Source organism: Zeus faber (genome assembly GCF_960531495.2).
Source record: "Zeus faber genome assembly, chromosome: 6".
NCBI classification, from domain to species: domain Eukaryota; kingdom Metazoa; phylum Chordata; class Actinopteri; order Zeiformes; family Zeidae; genus Zeus; species Zeus faber.
The window spans coordinates 23,854,340-23,877,646 of record NC_137201.1 but is presented as its reverse complement, the minus strand read 5'-3'; the positions used below and the strand labels follow the sequence as shown (position 1 = coordinate 23,877,646).

The 23,307-nt window shown below is 49.6% G+C and overlaps 1 protein-coding gene and 1 long non-coding RNA gene across 2 annotated transcripts in view; one reads left to right on the top strand and one right to left on the bottom strand.

The window, feature by feature from the left end:
• The window catches only part of kcnq1.2 (potassium voltage-gated channel, KQT-like subfamily, member 1.2), a gene marked incomplete at its 5' end in the record, with an annotated part of 186,345 nt that overhangs the window by 73,938 nt on the left and 89,100 nt on the right, over positions 1 to 23,307 (bottom strand). The window lies entirely within an intron of this gene.
• Positions 753 to 4,300, top strand: LOC307232218. Its single transcript, XR_013844226.1, has 3 exons — positions 753 to 871; positions 3,805 to 3,961; positions 4,127 to 4,300. It is a non-coding gene; the product is annotated as an uncharacterized lncRNA (long non-coding RNA).

The window sequence follows — 23,307 nt, the reverse complement described above, 5'->3', positions numbered from 1 at the left end:
ACTGGTGTTTGTTTTCCTTTGGTTGTTTTTTTTTTTTTTTCTTCTTCGTGGGAACACATTGTGTATTCCCTGGGTTTATTTGCTGGAAAATACTGCAGGATGTCCTTGAACGTAAAGCATCTGACAGCTGTGTGTTTTTAATGAGATGGCTATTATTGGAAATAACCGTCGGTGATTAATGGACTGGCGTTCTGCTGAGTGAGTGAGTTTCACAGGAATGGGGTTATTCAAAACACATTCTGCCACAGGATGGTTAAAGACAATGTCACACACACACACATACACACACACACACACAAACACGCACACATACACGCGTGCGCACGCACACGCGCACACACACGCACACACACGCACACACACACACACAATGCATATAGGAGATGCTGACACGCACAGGCTTTCGCTGTCTCCCTTCCGCGCTCGAAGCCATTCCAGTGATTCGTGACTTATTTTACTGTGTGCACTTTGGTTGCCCTGGACCAGCGAGCCAGCTGGATGCCTCCAATGTAAATATAGAGTTACAGCAGCAGCGGGGAGAAGGTAGCGCTCGGGGGGGAATTTGTGTATCTGTGGTTCAGCTGTACATTCATCAGAATCCCATTCATGACTCAGCGAGCGAACGCGTACCGTGCTAAACATTCCGGGCTTCATTAAGGCACAGCTTTTAAAAAACGCCTCTCCGTGAGAATTCAAAATGGAACGAGCCTATTTACTGAGCGGCGGGCCACGGGACGTAGAGTTACGGGGAGCGTAGAGCAACTTGATGCAACATTGAGCCATTTGTCTGTGAAGATGAAGATGAAGATGAAGACCATAAATTGGATATATTACATGCAACGGGGTCACCACTCCGAGGACACATTTATAGGTATATATATTTATTTTTGTATCTATATTTGGGCTCTGTCATGTGCTCAACACCCTGTTTGAATCTTGTCATGAGTCACCCACCAGCCTCAGACACCAGGAAAACACCTGGATTCGATCATGCTCTTTTGTTCTCCGTCTCATTTTGGGACATTAATTCTTCCTCTGGAATCAAGGCAAATCTTTTTTTACAGCTTGAAATCTCCCACATGTGACCTTCAGGTTTCTTTCTGGAAGGGAGATATTCAAGGTAAGCCAGCAAGACGCTAAAAAACAAGCGCAGAAACAGAGAACACAGAGGCAAGTCCAGAAACACTATCTTACATCACGAAGGGGTCAGAGGTCAGATGGGAGGGTTTCCCCTGTTACTAAGTGCATTTGTTTGACTGCATTGGTTTTTAGGCAGTTTGAGACGTATAAACGTGTCTGTGGAGTCATAATATGCACTATAAAATTCAGTACTGCATTGTACCGTTAGGGTTTATGGTTTATCACGGCGGCCAAATCTGTGGAACAGGTACAAATGAGCCACGTGCCAACGTGATGATCCATTGTACCCCCAAAGGTTCAAGAACAATGTACCTAAGAGTAGTATGAACTGAATATGCCTTTAATCTGTTTTGTGCATGTGTGTGTGTGTGTGTGTGTGTGTGTGTGTGTGTGTGTGTGCGGGTGTACTTCAGGGGCACAATGAATGGTCTTTTCTGGCACATTGTCATGTGACTGCAGCTTTAGAAGAGGCTCTCTGCGCTGGAGCGACAAACACATAGAAAATAAATGACCCCATTCTATGTTATTTGCATGAAGGGGCAATGACTGTGTGTGTGTGTGTGTGTGTGTGTGTGTGTGTGTGTATGTGTGTGCGTGTGCGTCTGTGTGTGTGTGTGTGTGTGAGTGTGAGATAGAGCGATAGAGAGAGAGAGAGAGAGAGGGAGAGAGAGAGAGAGAGACTTCTTTGAAAAGAGGGAGGGTGGCTTTGACATGGACCCATAGTCAAAAACACTACGACACGACACGAAACACACACACACACACACACACACACACACACACACACATACTAGCACACGCACACAAACACACACACACACACACGCACACCCTCCCCATTCCCAAACATGGCTCTTGATGGAGTCAACAAGTCGCTCTGAGGTCTTAATTAGGCAGCGGGACGACAAAGGGACTTAACAGACAATGCACTGACATGGGACCATAAACACACAGATCAAAGCCTGTCAGACTGCACCCCCATCCCCCACCCCCCGACTCGACCCGACGACGGGAGGAAATACACAGAAACAATACCAGAGCAGCGACAGGAGTTGCAACCCCTCCGTCCCTCCACTCCTCCGCCTTACCCGCCCCCCTCCCCTTTTTCCATAAGATAAAAGCTTGTCCGCATCCCTTCCACCCATCTATCCATCTCCCTGCTCTTTTCATCATCGGCGTGGAGGAGAGGGGGACATTTCTTTTTCATTCATGGGGGAGGAGGAGGAGGAGGAAGAGGAGGAGCAGGAGGAGGGGGGGGGGGTGTTTGGCCGTGGCGGTGAGAGGACTCGGAGGTCGGAGCGTAATTGGGAAAGAAAACACATGTAGGAAACGAAAAACATGTGCGGTTTTGATCATTGTATGGCTGAACCCCCCGACACACACACACACACACACACACACACACACACACACACACAGAAAAACCCCTTCATACAGTACCACCTCTTCCTGCTGCTTCCCGTATTGCACAAAAAGGCGCGCACACACACATGTTGGCCAGGGACGCGCCATAAAAGAATGACATGAATCTGCTTTAGTCGTCCAGATGAGCACCGCTCTGCCGATGCTGCGCTGGAAAGATGTGACACTGACCCTGCCCACTGCGGAAGTCAAGTTATGCGTCTGTCTGTCTGTCTGTATGTCTGTCCGTCTGTCCGCCCGCCCCTTCTTCCTTTTTCTTTCTCCTATTCATTTTTCTTTTTTTTTTTTAACCCAGATGAATATTCACGGGACGGCACACTGTGTCTTGAACGCATCAGGTTCGTCAGGTGCAAAGCGGCATGGAACCAAAGTGTGTATCGCAGTCACAGCTACACCCTCTGTGGGAATCAGCAGCGTTTTGGCAGAGTCGGAGAATATTTTCGGGGCGTGGAGATCCTCACGGAAAGGTCAGTGCACGTAGGGTCCGGGTGTAGTCTGAAGGTACGGGTCCACGGCGTGCCCTAAAAGATGGGAAAGCGATTCGGGGGTTCTGACAGAAGGCTTCTCATCCACCCCAGGGATGAGAAGCTGAGTCCACGAAGCGACAGTGGTCGGAGCTATGGTGACGTGGGGGGGGCTGCAAAGGTGGAGGAGCGAACGCAGACGGGTTTGGAGCAGGAGGCAGCAAATGGAACGACAGCCTTGCAGGAGAGAACCGGGGTCTTAAATTCGATGCAAGCAGAGACGGGAATCCAGCGAAGTGGCGGGAAAAGGGGGCGTGGCATGAGATCATTCGGGTTGGGCTGAACAACTGCTGCATTCTGGATGCGCTGTAAAGGTCAGACGGAGCAGACGTGATTCAGTGTTTGAGTTTCTGAGTGTGTCTGTGTGTGTGTGTGTGTGTGTGTGTGTGTGTGTGCGTGCGTGCGCGTGTTTCTGCATGCTTTTGTCCATGTGTAGGTACGTGCTTCTGCATGCGTGCGTGTCCGCGTGTGCTTGTCTACGCCTGTGTCATCCCGTGAGTGGGCGTGTGTTTGCCCAGGATTAAGCCCTCACGGGGGAGATCTTCAGAACAGACTGTCTATTCTTCAGCGGGTCGGCAGTACAGTCATTAGAAGCATCCAGGCAGCGCTCGCCGGAGAAATGAGTCTCCGCTTGAAAAAGCCGTGACAGACTCAGCCCCGCAGCCCCGCAGCCGGAGCTTTCTCGCTTAATACGTTTTCTCTTTCCTTTTTTTTTTAGACGGTCACTTCTTCGCTGGGAGCTCCGAGGTTGTCAACGGCAACTCCGTCTCGTTGCCCCGAGCCCCCGCCCTCCCCGTTCTCCACACACACTGTTTTTTTGGCGGGGGGACGGTCAAATATCCTGTGCTTCCATGGAGAGCTGCAATAACCTTGGAGTGAGTCAGGGGGGAAAAAAGTGGCCTAAGACATCAGTGTGCCACGGTGTGTGTGTGTGTGTGTGTGTGTGCGCCTCAGAGATAAGTTTTATGACCGCTGCTTGGCTCCATCAAAGGGCTCTACTCATCTCCTGTGCCACTCTGTCCTTTCATCATATCTGGCAGGAGGAGACGTCATCCTGCTGTAAAAGTGATGCTGAAGATAAGACCGGAAGATGGACGGACGCGGACAGGTCGGAGAAAATCTGAGGGGACCCTGCGGGCCGAGGAATAAGGAACGAGAAAAAAACGTGCGGATATCGTGACCAAGGCAGGGAGGGGCATCCGTCAGAACGCCTATAAGAGTCGAGGAAGGTCCGGGAAAATTGGCGTTGAGGGAGTTCTCCGAGCAAGGCACCCAGCGGAGACATCGTACCGCCGCCGATGGGGTTCAGCAGCTCTTCTACCGTCCCGGCTTCTTTTCTCGCCCGCGTTCCGCCCCCGCCCCCCGGTTCTGTTTAGTGTCCGTGTGTCCGTGTCGATTTGCCGCCCGTCCCCTCCGGCTGTTTTCACGTCCCCGTTTCCCAGAACCCGCTCCTCGATCAAAACGCGCCGGAGACAATGGACGCGCTTGGACCAGATGGGAGCCCCGCGCTACAAAAAGCAACAACAGAAGAGAGAGACCCAGAGGAGGAAAGAAGAAAAAGGAAGAAAGAAAGAAAGAGAGGAAGACAGAAAGCTCGCTCGGCATATTTGATGTTTGGTGAACGTCTGAATGTCACCCATGAAAGAAAGAAAGATGAAAACAATATGTAACAGGCAAAAAGAAAGCGTGCGATGGTGAAAGACAAATAAAGGAGAGTGAGAAAGTCGAGGGGTCCGACATTTATGGTCTTTTTGTATTCTTTTTCCCTTCTAGTTGTTTGATATTGAACGAAAGATGTAGGTTTGTGAGAAGGTTGTAAGTGCGATTTGAGCACTTCATCGACACACACACACGCACGCACGCACACACACACACACACATACACACACACAGCCCCACTCTTATAACTCCACCGTAAACTCTAGGGTGACTGGCATTTAGAAAAGACATTTGAGAGTGACGGAAGCATTCAAGTGAGTTGTGAGTTGGTTCAGGTTGATGTTGGGGCCGGTTCCACAAAGCCGTGGCCACCCTGGGCCACGCCCCTCCAAGGTCTGAGAGGCACAGTCGCTGGTCTCGATCGTCAACGCGAGAAGGCGGGACGAACGCTGATAGAGGGCAGTTTGCCATTCCAAACTACTGCGGTAGGATTGAGGCCGTGAGAGCTGATCTCTGGTCAGCGGACGGTCCCGCAAACTGTCACTTCCTAAAAAGGGAAGCGGGCTGGACGGGAACAACCCCAAGAGAGGCCGCTAAACTTCACAGAACCTCAACTTAACATGGTGAGAGCTGCGATCACTGCGGGCTGGGACCCGAGGCCGCGCATCCACAAGAGGTCTACTTTGAGAAAACCCCGAGTCACACCTATCGAGGGGTTTGGCGGCCGATCTTCTTCGGGTCAGACATTAGACATTTGAATTCTGTTGCCGTCCGCAGTTCTGAACCTACCCCCCGGCTAATTTGTTCTCAAGGCATCCTCAAGGTTTTTCAAGGCGAGCTGTTTATCGCAGTCAAATATCAAAGTTGCGCGTTTGCTCCACCACGCCGAATTCCGATGTGAGTCGTCGGGTTCACCTTTCTGAATACAAAGATCGGAAATTTGATCAATCGGGGGAGGGGGCGGGGGCGGGTTGTGGTCAGTAAACTGTGGATATGAATGAACATTCACAGGAAAGAACAGCACCCTCAGACGTTAAAATACCCGCCACTTCAAAAGACACAAATAAATAAATAAATAAACAAACAAATAAATAAATAAATAATCTATCGATCAGAATGAGGCATACAGCGCTTTTGAAAACAGGAAGTGACATCATCGAGCAAAGACGAGTGTAAACACGGACGTCGGAAGAAATAAAACAACTTGCAGTTTTGGATGGAATTCCGGGACTCGCAGTGTAATCCCCCCGACACAGGAGATCTTATGGATTACCACTTTAACTTCCCCCCTCACTGATTCTGAAGCGTCAAGCGCCGTCGTACTGGATATTACACCAGCACCACTACACAGGAAGGCTGACTTGCATTACAAAAATGCACCGCTTTCCACACGACTTTTAAAAGGAAAGTTAAAAACAATTCTTCGGGACTTTGTGTTGTGGACGGAAGGAATGTCCAGCAGTAATTACATCCTCCGTGTGATGTCGACTTATGTGGGTGAGACATGACCGCTTCCCCGTGGGAAGCGTTCCAGGCCCCGGGCGAGGCCCCAGAGCAGAGGTCTGGGTTTTACCCCTCTCTACAAAGTGGGTTTAATTAGAGAGCCGGACAGGACGGGGTTAATGTCTCAACGGTAAAACAGTGTCCTCGAGGCTCGAAACCTGAGCCTAACCTCAGGTGTGGCCGCGATGTGTGTAGCAGCGGATATGGATTTCTGTGTGTGTGTGTGTGTGTGTGTTAATGACTTAAATGCACGCACGCAGTTCGATAACATGGGAAGAGGGGGAATCGAAAACATACACACAGTATTCTTTTTTATTTGAAATTGAAAACCATTCTAACAAACACACGCAACTCGACAATCATCCCGGCAATTATGACGATGATTTTATTGCCACAATAGCGTCGCATGACTGCGGTCTTCTCTCCTCCTTCTCGGAATTGGATGAACCCAAATGCTCTTCGTTTAATCGTTATTTAACCAACGAAGGATGAGGATACTTGATATTCACTCTTTTTCACTTTTCACTTGTAGTGTGATTTGAGAGATTTTTAAGGCAATTTCGTGTTGTTTGTTTCCCGCATTTCCCGTGATAAAGAGTCCAGATACTTTAAACACTATACAATCAAATGTCTATGCTGTGAATGACTATACCAGAAAAATGGATGGATCAGGTTATCCCAGCAATCACTTTGACAAAGCTTCTACAACGGAGCAACGCCGGGCAGAGAGAACGTTTCCCACAGGGAACTAGAACGACTCGCTTTCCAAGAACACACACACACTCTGGGCTGTTTTGATGAACGGCCACTGACCAGAAGTTTGACTTACTGTCTGAGTGAAAGGCTCCCCAACCAACTAAGCGAAGATCACTTTTGTTGACTGACTGATCTGACAGCCTGATCGTGATGGATGTCCAGGCCAACAGGGAGCCCTGCGAGGGGCCACACGCATACACACACACACGCACGCACGCAACCACACACACACACACACACACATACACACACACAAACACAAGCATGCACACATGCACACACACACACACACACATACCATCACTTGCACACACACACACACACACACACACACACAGGGATGCATGCACGCACGCACACACACACACACACACACACACACACACACACACTCACACACGCACACTTAAAGATATTCAGCATAAATGGATGGATGCTATATCTATACACTCATATACACACACATTCCAACACCCAAGTGGACCCCCATTGCACAAACACTGCCTCCTTGTTTATACCAACATTCTTGAGGCATGGGGTTTGTGATTGTGTGTGTATGTATATGTGTGTCTGTGTGTGTATGTGTGTGTGTGTGTGTGTGTGTGTGTGTGTGTGTGTGTGTGTGTGTGTGTGTGTGTGTGTGTGTGTGTGCGCGTGGACTTGTGCATGCGTGCGTGCCTGCACACACTGGGGCTGGAGGAGAGAAAGGAGGGGTATTGAGTTTCTGGAGAAGGAGAGAGGTGGTGAGGCAGGATTTATGATTCATGGCCTAATAGGATTTGTTGCTGTTTAGCAGGATTAGGCATGTTAGAGAAAGAATCTTTTTATTGCTGCTAGTTGGGGGGGATTCGGGGGTCGGGGTCCACACCGGACCCTTCAGTTTGGGGGATAACCTCTTGTGGCACTGTGGCCCCCGAGGACAGCCTCCCACCACCACCACCACCACCTCCCCCTTTCCCATTAAAGCTCCCAACCTTGGATTAAATTGGCTGTTTCTCTTTCATAGAACGATCATAATCCAAGCACATGAGACCAGCGTTCGGCCCGGTTGTGTGTGTGTGTGTGTGTGTGTGTTTGTATTTTTCTGTGTTTGTGTGTGTGTGTGTGTGTGTATGTGTGCGTGTGTGTGTGCGTGTGTGTGTGTGTGTGGGGGGGGGGGGGGGGGGGGGGCAATTAGGCGAGCGAGGTCCTGCTGGAGGTGACAGTCACAGGCATGGCCACATTCAGCCGGGCTTAACCCGCACTGCGGGCGGGAGAGGAGGATTGAGTGATGGAGGGAGATGGAGAGAAAGAGATAGAGAGCGCGAGGGAGAGAGGGAGAGAGGGGAGAGTGTGTGACTTGTTGCTCTGATTCGCTAAAGAACTTCCCTTTCAGAAGCCATCGGGTTAGGATTATAAAACCATGCCCCTTTTTATAAAGAGTCATGTTTTCATTCATGTGTGTTCGGGGCTACAGTGTGTGTGTGTGTGTGTGTGTGTGTGTGTGTGTGTGTGTGTGTGTGTGTTTTGGGGGGTGACTTTAAAGACTACTGTTTAATTAGGCCTTTCTACACTGGTCAGCCCCTTTGTTCCCTCACACAGCCAGGAAAGGCCTGCTTGACCAAGCTAATAGCTACTGCTGTAGGGGGTGGTGTGTGTGTGTGTGTGTGTGTGTGAGTGTGTGTGTGTGTGTGTGCGTGCCTGCGTGTGTGTGTGCGTGCGAGTGTGTTTGTGTGCGATTATGTGAGTGTCCATGAGAGAGAGATAGCGTGAGGATAAAGCGCTGTGTGTGGCATTCCTCTCAAACTCATTAGTGTTTCCGTGTGATGTGTTTACGTGTACATGAATATATAACAATTAATATATATATAATATATAATATAATATATATAATAATATAATAATTTTAGGTGGATAAGTAGGTGTATTTGTATTTTTATTTGTACATTGGAGTTCACACTGGTACACATGTCTAGGTGTGTGTACATATATGGGCATACATGACGCCCACGTGTCAACAGAAAGCCTGTGTAGTGTATGTGTGTGTGTGTGTGTGCGTGTGTGAGCGTGCGCGCTCGCGTGTGTGTGTGTGTGTGCGCGCTTGTCTGGGTGTGCGTGCATGTAGCGGCAGTTGTGGTTTAAAGTCAGATGAGTAGTGCTTGATTTCAATGTGGAGCACCGAAGAAAAACAGTGTTCCTTCTGTTTCCAAGAACGCACACCCTGACAGATGTGTGTATTTGAGTTAGTAATCGTGTGTGTGTGTGTGTGTGTGTGTGTGTGTGTGTGTCGCAGAGAGAGAGAGAGAGAGAGAGTGCGACTATAGAATAAGAGACAGAATAGGGGAACACGTCGGGTCGCGGGACATTTCTTTCTAAGATATATTTCACATTTATTTGGACATTTATTTTTGATTGATGCATTCATTTTTACACATAAATGTCATTAAAAATCATAACTTCTACATAATCAATTCGAAGCGCCCTCCATCCTCCATGATACAATAAATGATAAAAGATGAGATATTGAAATTCACGTGAAACAGTTTCCTCATCTGCAAAGCGGAATATCCGTTTTGAAAGCTCAGTTAAAAAAACAATTCTCGTTTAGCCTCAATCTGTTGATTATTGTCCTAAATGTGGATTTTAACAGATAAAAAATGTAAAAAAAAATTATATTCTCTGTTTTTTTGCAGCGTGATCACATCCCGCGAGCCGGAGGGAGCCGTGGCAGCCAAAGGGCCGCACACCTGCTTCCAATACGCATGGCATCGCTTCATTTACTTAGGCTCCAATTCAATTTCTCAACATTGTTTTACTGTAGGTCCGGTCAAGAATGCGAAGGGAAAAGGGCCGCTTCAAACAAAGAAGCAATGGAGCTGATTCGACATGAGAAGCGGGGAGGAGGCTAGCGTTACAGGTAAGAGATATGTTTGAAAAAAGGCCAAAGTCCACTCTGCAGGATGCTTTTAGGCTGCAGAGAGGAAATGACTGGCTGCAGGTTGGCCGGTAGAGCCGCCCTCCATTTCTCTCTCTCTCTCTCTCTCTCTCTCGCTCTCTCTCTCTCTCTCTCTCCCGTCGGTTCGGTTTGGTTTGGTTTGGCTCGGGTCCTTTTAAATATAGAAGTCAAGTGACGAAAATACTTTGGTAGAAAACAAGTCAACAACAAAACAAAAAAACCTTAGGAGACCGACTGAATAACACCACATGGTGTAAACACTTCTCTTGTTGTTTTTAATTCTCTAGATAGAGAGATAAAAGGATGGATGGATAGATAGATAGATAGATAGATAGATAGATAGATAGATAGATAGATAGATAGATGGACAGATAGTCAGAGAGACAGACAGGCAGACAGACAGACAGGCAGAGAGACAGGCACGGGTTTACCACGGAGCGCGTGGCAAAACAAGACCCCCGAGCGAGCGGCGGAAGAGCCCCGCCCCCGCGACCCTTCCCGAGGGCGACCATGGGCTTGGAGCACACCGCGCCCGTCGCACGCGGCCTGGGGCCGGCGGGATCAGATGACCGCGCACGGAGAGTTCAGGCCCCAGAGCAGCTGAAAGACGATCGGCGGGGTTCGGCGGCGGCGGAGGGGGGCGCGGTCTACGATCGGTGGAATTGACCTTCCCCGCTCGGCTGTGATGTGAGAGGCGAGCGTGTCACGGTGCGTTACAGACCTTTGTTGCCGCTCTGTGATCCCGGCTACAAGGAGGCTGGGGCGGTTGTTTTCCACGCAGTATATTTTGAAGTGCTTGTTACAACTTGCTACTTGGAAAACATTTTTTTTTTGTTTTGTTTGCGTGTTATCTATACTTGTGAGAACGCTATTCGAATCATTTCTTTATTCATCAAATCTTCCCGATTCACAAGGGGAACAAACAGCCGGGACGTCGGGGAAGGTTTCAAAAATGCCGCGGCCCGAACCTCGGATGAAGACACAGAGAAGAAGTGCTCACTTCCTCGGCCACCTAAAGGATAACCTGACATCTAATCCAAACAGAAATAACCATTCCACCGTATCGCAACACCCCCTGGAGAGTATGCATTTCGTAACACGGCCAAAACCCGACGGAGAAACAGAACAAGGAGCCCCGCCTGCGCAGGAAATCACATAACAAGGGAGCGATGGACTCAAAACCGACGGCGGCAGTAAATCCAGTCGCGGCGCGGGGCCGGAGCCAAGCGCTCCGACACGAGGCAGGTACGGAGAGTCCTGCGGGGACACTCGACGATGTGTTGTCAGTGGCGCCGCGGCGACAGCTCAGAACCGAACCCCATCCAGGAAGCACTCGGAGCTGGCGACCGCTCGCACCGGCGCCTGCTTCCCCCCGCGCCGCTACGGTAAACGGGGGGAACAGAAAACAAAAAAAAGCTCAGGGGATGGGTGGGAAAAAACAACGGGGAAAAAAATAGAAAGCAAAGCAAAGCAAACAAACAAAGCCACAGGCTTTAGAAGATGCAGAAGTAGAAGAAGGGGGTGGGGGGAGGAGGAGGAGAAGAAGCGAGGGATTCATCCAGTGTTTTTCAAAGGGCCTGGTTATGAGAGCAGTTATCTCAAATGAGGCGCTGGGAACGGGCTGCAAAGCCATAATTGGATGCTTGTCCTCGGCCAATTTTTCAGGGCAAATTATCAACGCATGGGTTGGATCGCCGGGACCACATTGTGGAGGTGGGAACAGGCAGAGCTTTCAGGGGCCGGCGTGACGCACTAATAGAATCATTTAGCGCGCCGGGATAATGACAGCCTGTGATGGATCGGCCGAGGCCTCCCATCTGCTGCCGCTGCAGCCGCCGCTGGCCTGCGAGGAGGGTCTGGAGGACGTCAGGAGGACCAGAGGTGTGTGTGTGTGTGTGTGTGTGTGTGTGTGTGTTTGTGCTCACACGTATAGAGAGGGTAGTGCACTCCCGTGTGTGTGTGTGTGTGTGTGTGTGTGTGTGTGTGTGTGCATACACGCTTACACTGAGGTGTGTGCGTGTGTGTGTGTGTGTGTGTGTGTGTGTGTGCATACACGCTTACACTGAGGTGTGTGTGTGTGTGTGTGCGTGCATGCGTGCGTGCGTGCGTGCGTGCATGCGTGTGTGTGTGTGTATAAGCGTGGCGGAGGGCCATTTGGCAGCGTGCACAGAGCCTTGTCTATCTCGGAGTGTGCGAGTAAAATGATGACTGAGCATGTCGCTGCCGGGCGTCCCCGGCGCTGCTGCTGCCGTGCCATCGCAGATCAGGCCTCACGCGCCCTTTGCTGCGTGCCAGGAGAAAAAAAACAAAAAACCTTTCTCACGTCCCAACCGCGGGAGTTTCCCTCCTTTTTTTTATGCTGAAACGGGCTCAACAAATTCACAGAACATTGTGATTCAATGAACGTTAATCGCATTGCGGACACAACTGGGAGGGCGCTGACCGTCTGATCGTCTACTGGACGGGTGACTCGAGGCTCGAATATTCGGGGGCCCTTTGGCGATCCAGCGAATTTCATATTGTGAGGGGTCGTTTGAAGAGGAATAGAATAATGAACGGGTGGAACTTTGTGGCCTACTTTGTGAGCTATCTTTACAAGCCTAAAGTTTTTTTATTCGGTGTCACGCCACTTTGTCGGGAGAGCGTCGGGGTGTGCGTATTTCATGCGCAGCTGTGCGATAACGCGCTCGTGACTTAATGTGTTTGAACATGGGATTTTCCACTTTTTGAATCTAATCTGTTTGCGGCGACCCCAGATCACACAGCTGTACGCTGCACACAATGCTAAATCACCTTTTATTTAAACGTTGAAATGGGTTTTTCCCGAGCGCGTGCTTTTTATCCGGTGCTGCTCTCCACGGAAAGCAATTTTTTTTTTTGTCTGAAAACACATCTGGAAGCCGCACTTTAAAAAAACACCTTAAGAACATTTTAGTCTTTTTCCATTGACTTCCATGGGGCCGGCGGTTTTTGTCAAACAGCCTCCAGTGGCCATTCCCGGAACTGCGGTTTGTAAAGCCGCACTTTGGATTCCAGACGCCTGCCAACTCAAAAGGGATCAAAGAGAGTAATATCATCTTGTTCATCTTGTTCATCTCGCTGCCCGGCGGCGATTTTAACGATGGCACCAGCCCAGTTTGACCGAAAAACCTCAAATCATACCAAACTGTCACAGCAAAAAACAACAAACAGTATTAAGCCTAATAAGAAAAAGACGCCCACGCGAGGGCGGGACGCAACCGCGCGCGTCCGGATGAGACGGAATCTGGATCCGGGCGCTGCTTACGCTGGGGCTGGAATTCGGCCAAGCCCGGGGGAGGAGGACACTTCGCGGGCGGATGGGAGACGGGAGAGGAGAGGCTTGGGGCGGAGCCGCTCGGGGGTGTGCGTGCGAGTGTGTGCGCGCTGTACGCGTTCTCCTCTCTACAAGCGCGTCCAAAATGTCACAGAAAGGAGAACGCGACCCGTGCGCATGCGGCGTCTGACGGATTGAAACGCGCTCGCTCGGGCCAACGTGCTGTTTAGGCTCCCCGGGCGCTGGATCCCACCGAAAAACAAAATGTGCAATGGATAAAAGTTCATTTGGCAACGCCGGAGAAGGCCGTCTGGCCGGAAACACCGCGCTATAAATTATATAAATTTTCATTCGTCACGCGTATACACGGAGGAGGAGATGTAAAGGAGCTAGGGAAGAAAGGATGTCGTGGAATAAAAGGGAAAAATCGAGCGGAATTGAGAGAAATGCAGCCTCCCTCCCTCCCTCCCTGTGCGTAAGGGAGGGAGGGAATTGGGAGTGAAAAGTGAAAATCAGCATTTTTTTCTTTTTTTTTAAGGCCTTCAGTCTTGGAGTGGGAAGAGGGGGAGGCGGGGGAGGAGGAGGGATCGGAGGGGGAAGGAGAGCAGAAGGAGGAGAGGTGAGAGAGGGGAGGAGAGGGGAACAGAGGAGGGGTAGAGAGAGGAGGGGAGGAGGAGAGACTCTCCAGGCCTACGGTGGTTAAACTCGGGGTCTCCCTTCTTGCAGGGACACGTGCGCAGACTTAATCAAGCACGATGCCAAGCTACACACACACACACACACACACACACACACACACACACACACACACACACACACACACACACACACACACACACACACACACACACACACACACCTCCCCATCTTGCACACCCCCCTCCCCCCACCCCCCCACCCTGGAGCTCCGCCAGAACACATGTGGGCGGAGGTCGGGGGGTTGAGTTATACTAGGGAGGACAGAGTAGAAATACTACTGACTCCAGTAAATGACCCCCCCCCCCCCCCCCCAAAAAAAAAAAAAACGAAAAAATTAAAAAGCATGTAAAACAAGAGAAAAACATTGGCCAATGAGTGTCATACCCCATTAAATATACTCATTGTTGGTGATGTCTTACATGATAAATAAATACACTGGCCATTCTATCCCCCTAAGGGTATTCATAAATAATATAATTATCATAACTTGTCGTGTTTTCCAAGCTATTTGGAAATCAGAATCCGCTTAAAATGTTCTTATAATGCAAGGCTTATGATGGGGGGATTTTTACACACATTTACAGTATACACAGTGAAGTCCACACCCACTCAACACTCCCTCTCTCTCTCTCTCTCGCCCCTGGTGTTCCTGCTCCCCGTCTCCTCCGTAAGATTAAACTTTATCCTGCCTCTCACATTCTCTCTCTCTCTCTCTCTCTCTCTCTCTCTCTCTCTCTCTCTCTCTCTCCCCCTCTCTCTTGTCTTCCTCCTCCCAGCGGAGGCCAAGTGGGTCCAAGGCCTGAGGTGCAGGGTATAGCCATTTCATTTAATAAGCAGCTTAACTCCGGCGCGCACGCCGCACAGGAACGGCCTTCAGCAGAACTCCACACTTACAGTAAAGACCTTTACTTTTACGCACACACTGTGATAATCACATCCTGGGTTTCCATGATGGTATTTTCGAGGGATCGCGTTTTGTTTGCCTTTGTTTCACCAAATAAATAAACGGAACTGCATCTTGCAGCAGTACCGCGAAGCACAATGAAAAATCGAATGGGAATTGACCTTTTTTCTGTGATAGGAAGAATGGAGTGTTATGGAGCTGCACCAGAGCGCTTGGTGGTTCAGTCGACCTTTCTTAGTCGTCACAACCTTTCGGGACTTGGGACCCTCGCTTATTCCCAATGCATTTTTAAGAATAACTTTTTTGTATCATGTCTGCGCGCATCAGTCAAGAGTTTTACACGTTAGAATGGTAATCTGTAAGATTTTTTGTGTGAAAAATCCCTTCTGTGATACGTTATTTGGACGGCACTTTTTTTTGGAACTTCTGACGCTCATATTTGTGGTCCTTTCTGCGCCGTTTCTGTTGTTGGTGGCATGGTCCGTCCCTCCGCGCAAGACTGTGCGCAGTTCTTCTGCTACTTTAAACCAGGCCTCCCAAGATTAAACATTGTTCCCAGTAAGATAGACAGGTTTCGCTGTGTAGCCGTGAGTAATTTAGCAGCGACAACCTGCAAACAATGTTTCCAGTAACAGGTCAGCTTCTAATCTCCTGCACAGAAAGTCCCTGATAGGGACCACGGCGTCTCGGTGCTCTGCAGCTGTTAGTAGTGTAAGTAGCGCGCTGTCATTTCGACATATCAGCTCTAATCTCCACTAAAATTATGCACAGGTGGTTTGTTGATAAGGAAGCGAGGTGAAGATTGTGTACGTGTGTGTGTGTGTGTGTGCGGTGTGTGTGCACGTGTCTTTATATGAGGGTTGAGCTCTGCGCTCAGTGCCAAGGAACATAGACACACACACATTCCTACACATACTTACACACGCGCACACACACACACACACACACACACACACACACACACACACACATCCACACACACAAAAACGAACACACACGCATGCATGCACACACAAGGGGGCTTCAGTGGTCCCTTCTGACCTATGAGTGAGGGCTAATTAAGTTGAGGGAGATGACAATGAACAAGGGTCTCTCATAGGCCAAGCCATCACTCAGGACTAGCTGTAATGAACACCCACCTACAGGTGTGCTGATCCCTAGACACTGCACACTACACACAGACACACACACACACACACACACACACACACACACACACATGCGTGCGCACACACACACACACACACACACACACACACACACACACACACACACACAGACACACACACACACACACACACACACACACACACACACACACACACACACACACACACCTCCTTTGTGCATGCCTTCTTTCATTAGCAACAGATCATACTCCCATGAGTGCATTCATTCATGCATGAACACACATGTTAGCAATACACACAATATGTTAAACAGGGAAGCGGTTTGCATGTTCGTGCATTCTCTAATCAAAGACTCCCACACATTCCTATGCACAAACACACGCACGCACGCGCACACACACACACACACACACACACACACACACGCACACACACATGCACGCACACACACACACACACAGGGAAAATGTAGACACTTGCACACAGACCCAACCAAAGAGACACAAACACACTCACTTCAAAGCAGCGGATTGTTTTGCTGGGGGCCGTCATAACGGCGGCTGTGACAGCTCATTAGCGAACCGGGCCCCGTCACACACTAACATCTGTCACTTGGTCCAATGGAGATCAGGCTCCATCGGGCCGGGGTCGCCAAGAGGAAGGGGGTTTGGCAGAGCGGACAAACTGCAGTAAGACGAGTGAGTATAAAGAAATACGCCCTCAGCGAACGTGTGAAGCAGTTGAGGTTGATCGAATTAAGGCAATTCAGATGGCATCAGATCTGTCAATCACAGAAAAAGGTCTTTTCTTCATTGAGTAAACCCTGGTGGTTGGCATCTCAAACCTAATTATTTGTCCGTGGAAGAAATGCAAATGATGAAATTGCTAATAAATGCTTGAATACAGGCAGGTGCAGCGGGCGTGGTGGAGGGTGCCCGAGCACCTGCCCCTTTGCCCCTTGACGTCCATGACGCCCTTTTTAATCAGGTGCGTTTTTGTTTTTTTTAGCGTGAGTGGTTGCAAACAGCTGTATTATACTGTCTCTCGACTAAAAAATGGATCCCCAACCCTGTTTAGATGGTTGGAAGGGGGGAAAAAAAATATCCATTGTCAACTTTGGATAAAATAGAATAATATAAGCCCAAATAATGGCCATATTTAAGCAGGCGCCACTGTGTGGATTTAGTTTTAGACATTATATTTATAATCACAGCAGGAAAATAATGTAGCAACTATCGTGTTTTAATGAGTCACATATCCCAGAATAAATTACTTTACATTACAGTTTGTATATTGGTTGCTAAAATTCAACAGGTTATGCTGGAAATGGTGTTTTAAATTCATGTACCACGTGCCTCCTTGTGTCCTTTGCGTCTCTGCACGGGCCTGCTGCATTATCCTATAGAACAAGTTGCACTGGTGTTTTTTTTTTCCTTTGTTTTCGCCATGCGGCGGTGGAACGCATGAAAAAATCCCGACGGTATAGTGCTGTGTACCAAACATCAGCCATTGAGACGTACATGTACTCACACAGCCCCCAACAAAACCCCACATCAAATGACTGAATTTCCCATTTGGCTTTAGACGGGACTGGCGGCTGCTCTATGACACAGCTCGCAGCTCTCCCCACCGACATCCCTTTTCCGTTTTTTTTCCAATGAGTGATTAAACCTCGGCATTTCATTTCCGAGAGACTCGCCAGATAGAGCTACACCTGCAGGGCGACGTCTGCCCGGACTTTATGGGCCTGATTAACGGAGCGCATCCTCAATTAAACAGATTATTTCCTTTTTCTGTAAACGATAACTGGAGGTCCTGGGTCCCTCTTTTGCCGCGGGGCAGAGTTAAAGGTACGGGGAGTCGCCGCCTGCACTTTCATTACCGACAGGTATAATGACCCCAGAGTTGGTGCCAAGGAAATAAAAGAAAATGAGAGAAAACGAGCGCTCACACGTGAAGGAGCATAATGTTTTCCGATGTCACAACAGTCATCCGCAAAATGAAACTTGGAAAAAACACGGACTGAACACGAGCGTCCATCCATTTTTAATGAGCGTAAAGCTCGCACAATCCCAATTGGCAAAATCTCGATAGTGCATGCACTGTAATTGAGTGTAGTGTTGCGCCCGATGCCAAGAGCTCGGCTCGAACCGGAGCGGGGGCCTCCGGCCAAAACAAAGGCGGCATGTTCGGCGGGTTTGTTTTCGCTCTCCCACGTCTTTCGAGCGCCGTGACGACAGGAAATTAGTGCTGACTTCAAAGTCTGAAGGGGAAGTGTCTCTCTTCCCCCTCCTCATTGAGGCGTCGTCCAACTCGTCTGACCCACAATGTGAACACACACCTATATTCCACACGCACGCACGCACGCACGCACGCACGCACGCACGCACGCACGCACACACACACACACACACACACACACACACACACACTCACACACACACACACATACACAGAAACATATACAGGGCATATACACAGGTGTACATGTGCACGCAAGCATACACAAGCAATTAAACACAACCACATATGCACAAACATGCTATATAGACATTTAGTTTCCATCCTCTCATATACAGTGTACTTCAGACATGATATCATCCCATGGTGTAATGGTAGCTTGGGGGCCACAAACTTGGGAGGGACTCATTTCGAAGAGCCACTCGGAGGTTTGAATAATGGCAGAGGGGTGGCTGGCTCTGCGATGGAATGCAAATATTAATCTTCCCTGTGGTTGGTTAAACTTGAAATTTAAATGAAACAGCACCATGCAAATAGCTGTAGAGCTTGTTTCCAAGCCAACGGGGTGCCGGTCATCGTTGCTGTTTCATGTCCTTACATCTACACGGGGTCATATCGATATCATTTAATTAATAGTGGTAATCTGATCACCGATTGAGACGCATTTCTTTTTTAATAGCAATAGCAATTCCTCCCAGCCACGTCTGTCCAAGCACAGACTTTAGACTAAAACCCAGAATATGGAGGCCTACCAACGATCCCTCACTTGCAATAGTAAAAAAAAAAAAAAAAAAGCTCCCAGGCAACGTGAGACTCCACAATCACAGCAGTTTTGGCAACACAGGTATATAAACAGGCACGAGCTGAACGCCCTAACTGAAAGAAATGTAGAGAGGGATTGAAGATGTTAAAGCTGACAATGGATGAGGGAGAAAAGATGCGGAAGACCAAAAGGCCTGCTCTGATCAGTCGGATATTAAGAATGAAAAACATACAAAGGGCTAACAAACCGCGGCGTTATTGTATTTCAAGTGTCTGCCGCTTCGTTGCAGTCCTCAGCGGCACGCTCCTGTTTGTTTCAGCTCAGTTTCAAGATCCTTTCCTCAAATGCACACGAACACAGCCTGGATTCGACGGGTCTCGGCCAAGTTTCCATGTAAATCACGCCACAGTTCCCAAATGCCCCATGTCGGAAAGCCATCCAGCATCCCGCGGTCCGTCAAACGCACCATCCGATAATCGGATGCTCGCCAGCAGAACGCCTGGAAGAAACCCGATCTCGGTCGCCATGATATCACTCGTTGGGCTTGTAAGTCCAAGATTTAAATTTATGTGAAACAGAAACAACTCAAGTTTCTCTCTGTACTGGTTGGACCAGCTACAGTATGCGTGCATGTAGGAGAAAGACATTGTCCCCTTGTGTCCACATGTGTCCATGTATTTTTGTGTATGTGTGTGTGTGTGTGTGTGTGTGTGTGTGTGCATGTGCGTGCGTGTGAGTGCGCGTGTGTGGTGGGGGTGGGGTATTTATAGGACTGCATATGCTAACACTTGGATAACACTTGCTATGGGTGTATGTGTGTGTGTGTGTGTATTTGCGCGTGTGCACGCCGGTGGGTGTTTTAATGGATTTTCCAGAGGCCTGCAATACCAGTGCCATGTGTTAGAGGCCTGCATATTGGCCATGACACCCAGACTTCTCCACTCCCTCCTGCACAGCAGGGTGGCCCACAGCACCTGCTGCACCATGAACACACCTGCGGTGCACCTGAACCCAACTTCAAATAGGACAGAACCGAGTGTAGCGCAATAGAATAGAGCGAAGTGAAGTGAAAAACAGGGCAGAACTAAAAATAAACCAGCTTCAACAATGGCGTTAGGCCAATTTCCACGATTTTGAAAGCGGAGGGATGAAAAAAAATACATTTTTGTCATGACTTCATGGTTGGACACCCTTGTGTGTAATGCACCTGAAGTCTGGCCATGCAATAAATGGCATGATTAAATCGGAAGTGAAATCCAGAACTTACATTCATAGACTTCAAGCACAATCCCCACTGCCACATCTAACCACAGGAGCGACGGCGGTTCAAGCTCCTGGGCACCATCTCCCGAAAACAAACTGACCTTGACAGCCAACTGTCATGGAGTGCGTCTCAAATCAAAGTGAGTCAGTATGGCCCTCTCAACAATATTATTTGGAAGATCAACCTGGAGAGGGCGATAACAAAATCATTGGAAAACAGCAGAGGACGGACCATTAAGGAACTTCAACCTAAACAGCTCTATGTGTGATGTTGTGAATGAGAGAGAAGAGCGAAGAGCTGAGAACACAGGAAATTCCTCAAGTTCCCTGTGGGAAAATAAAATGACTGTGTTCTATTCTACTCCATTTTTATTTATTTTTTCACCTGTGCTGTCAGCACGCTGGTCATACAACACAGAGTATTTGTTCTATGCATCTAAGACAGAGTGGGTCTGCAAGTGGAGTTCAAGTTCTTAACCTGCAATGCGACTCTTTATTCATTCTTAAATCATCAAGAACCGCTGCAACAACTCTGTCCTGTGGACGACCTGTGGGATGACAAGAGCACAGTTTTCTTGTCCTACAGAGCCACCACCAACCCCCCTCTTTGGAGAACTATTTTACCATCTTTGGGTCTATAAACAACTAGTCACTACTCCAAGAGGGGGAGAATCACCACAGGTGAGACAAATAAACAAAGAACCAAACAACAACATTTACACACGGAAAAACATAAACATCGGACGACAACATGTATCTAAAAAACAGAGTTAATCAGGTCCAGAAAAACTGGAACAGCGACGGGTCTCTTCCTGTCATAGTTATGGCAGTTAGTGAGGGAGGAAAGGAGAGGGATGTAACCAGGAGGGTGCTGGGGTGCGTTCAAAGCAGGTGCCGGTGGTGTGAGCGCCTGTACAGTATGTGTGTGTGTGCGTGCGTGCGTGCGTGCGTGCATGTGTGTGTGTGTGTGTGTGTGTGTGTGAGTGTGAGGCGTCCACCGGTGAGTGTACAGGATCCCAATTGGTTCTGGGGTATAAGGTTGGTATTATGTTGCGGCGCCTCCAAGCAGCAGAAAGGGCCCCGAAGCCACCCCCGAGTCCCGCAGCCGCATAGACACCCCACGGCTGCAGGAAAGCCCCGAGCATCCCGCCCCGCAACCACAGAAGCCGCCCCGCCTACTCCATTTTAAAGGCAATGGAATGGATCACCATTGATTGAATAAAATATCCTACATTCCGAATGTACGGTATAACATAGATGACCACCCAAGGAAACAGTGCTATTTCTAGTGTGGACATAAATGCAAAAACAGAAATGACTGGAAAGATGAAGACGATTTGTTCCAGGATAAACTATTTCTTTATAGAAAGGAGATGTTTTAAATAGGGGAATCAGAGCGATTAGACAAAACAACAAACCCACTTTCCTGCAGTGAAAGTCACCACATTTGTCAAAGGAAAGAGAGAAATTAGAGGGAAATGCGGCAGCAGATGCCGTTATGAGACACAGACTTGTGCCGTGGCAGTCCTCCCGCTCCTCCCGCCAGCGAGCGACTTCGACCTGAGACTTTTCCCTCGTTCCCTCCGCTCCCCCTCGCAGCTTCACCGCCTGGCAGGGACGCCTCCCCGCGCCGCTCCTCCTAACTCTCTTTGCAGAGGACGGTTCCCCCTCACTGGAACTGGAAATGCTACTGAAACAGCTCATTTCCTCTCCTCTGGCTCGCTCCTCAGAGGATTTGTTGATACCAGTCGAAGCCGCAAAGAGGCAAATCCAGTCGGGAGAAGTAAGTCAGCCAGAAGGGAGTTTGGGGCGAGGGTAGGAAACTTACCCTGAGCCCTGAGTGGCCTTTGCCGCGGCCAAGCTGCTATAGGAGGAGAGACGGGAGAAAGCACAAGAAGGCCTCGCCGCCGTTCTCCCGGCGCCGCTATCGGGCGTCCCCAGTGGGTCACCACCGCCGGGGGGGGGGGGGGCGAGGCGAGCGCGCCGGAAAAAAAAGCTTTCGCCGGGAACGTGCCGTTCTGGAGCCGAGGGCGCTCACGGGTTGTCGGCGTGTTGACATTTTGGGGTTTGGAACCTCGGGTGGAGCCGAGCGTGCGTTCTCGAGGCGATTACTTCCGATTCCGCGGTTCGACCCACCGCTCTCGCTCTCTTGCTCTCTCTCCCGCTCCCTCCATTTCACGCTCCTTCCCTTTCTGAAAGGGGACACTTTTTCCTGATGTGGGAAGACAACGGCTGCATCCAGAATAGCGTCGGTACTACTCACACACACGGATACCGGGGTGTACGTACTACATGCGCACACTACCGTCCGGCGTACTTTATTATGTGAAGAAAAACAATTCTGTCATACCGCCGCACCACTGCTCTGACCCCGCCCCGAGCAACCCCTGTGGCCATTTCACCCGGGCACGGGGACTAACGCGCTCTAGTTGAAGCGCATCCCCTAGTCCGGGAGCGGGACTGCCCGCCCCAAAATCCCGACGGAAACCGGTCCGGAGACCGGCGTCGATCGGGGCATGGGGGCGGCCTGACGTGGACCCGACGTGGCGTGCGAAAGCCCGGGAGAAACCAGGCAATGAAAAGCCGTCGCGGGGCCGGCCTCTCTCGTCGCACCGTGACTAAAGAGCTTGTAAACCGCACCCAAACATTTGACGGCTACAAGTATAAACACACATGCGCCTCGTAACAATTAAACCCTAAATGAAGGAACAGAGCGAGCGAGCGAGAGAGAGAGCGAGAGAGAGAGAGAGAGAGAGGGGAAAAATACGGAGGGCAAGGGAGGTGGAAGCCGTTGACTCTGAGTTGGAGTTTCCTGAGAAAGTTTTGTGTGCGTGTGTGTGCGTGCGCGCACGTGTGTGCGTGCGTGCGTGCGTGCGTGCGTGCGTGCGTGCGTGCGCGTGCGTGCGTGCGTGTGTGTACGTGGGGGTGGGGGGTGGAGGGGGGTGGTGCTGCGAGGTTCAGCGGTAATGGCGTGGTTTGTGGTGCATGTTTATTTGAGTTTGTCACACCGAAGGGGAATGGGGGACAGGTGCTGATAGTTGGTCCAAGAGTGGATGCTGGATGATGGTTCGCA